Source organism: Triticum aestivum, chromosome 4A, assembly GCF_018294505.1.
Source record: "Triticum aestivum cultivar Chinese Spring chromosome 4A, IWGSC CS RefSeq v2.1, whole genome shotgun sequence".
Taxonomy (NCBI): Eukaryota; Viridiplantae; Streptophyta; class Magnoliopsida; order Poales; family Poaceae; genus Triticum; species Triticum aestivum.
The window spans coordinates 103,349,660-103,350,567 of NC_057803.1; the positions used below are offsets into that span (position 1 = coordinate 103,349,660).

Here is a 908-nt window from a genome sequence, read left to right on the forward strand (position 1 = left end):
GATGCGGTGAAGATCCCCTGAAGATGAAATAATGTTTTCCCGTATTTGTCTTCGGTGTATCTATGTAGATCCGATCTTCGTTCGTCTTCGCTCAAGTGTCTACAGGTTGGATCCTTCCGGTCCATGCTTTTCTTTATCAGCTGTTGTTGTTCTCCTACGCTGATCCTTTTGGGGCCTTTGTAATGTAACTTATGAAGGTGGCGCACCTTCGGCTCGCTCCAATGCTTATAGTCGTTGCTACTCGCTAGGTGGTCTACGGACATTGATGTAATTTCTTTAGGAGAAGTAACTTTTTGTGTTCTTTGAACTGCCATGATGTTTGATAAATATACGTAGATCAAAAGTTCACCCCAAAAACATTATGGGTCGAAAGTTCCAAAAAAAAAACTCTAAGCACCCAGGGACCCTTGGTCCAAATCATCGAACCGGAAGCAGTTTCATTTAGTAGAGTATAGAAAGGAAAAGGGAAGAGAGAAGTCGGCTCTCTCTCTCAGCCAGCCCGTGCGCATCCTCTCCCGCGAACTCACCCAGCGCCCGACGAGGGCGGACAACGCCGCCCCTCCCGCCGACGACCGCAGACGGCCAGACGACAGCCGCCCTCCGCCGCGCCTCCCCACCGACCTCTCCCATTCGACACTTCCCTGACCTCTGTCGCTCCACTCTGCCGGGACTTCACCCGGCTGCGGCCGCCGCCACGCCCCCCTTCTTCCGCCGACGCCCGGCCCTGCCCCGAGCTCCGCCCCTCCGTCAGGCCTGTCGTCGTCTGCGGTCCTCCCCCCTGCCTCACCACTCCGCGAGCCCCACAGCGACTTGCCCTCTCAATCCATCCCGTAACTTCCCTCCCCCTCTCCTGAATCCATCTTATGCTCGGGTCTACTCGAGCTCCAATCCGACCCAATGCGGCCATG

At 55.4% G+C, this 908-nt stretch overlaps 1 protein-coding gene across 1 annotated transcript in view; it reads left to right on the forward strand.

The window, feature by feature from the left end:
- Positions 1-475: 475 nt before the first annotated feature.
- Positions 476-908, forward strand: part of LOC123085422 (uncharacterized protein At1g76660) — a gene marked incomplete in the record, with an annotated part of 4,224 nt that continues 3,791 nt past the window's right edge. The window contains 1 exon segment of the mRNA XM_044507053.1: positions 476-908.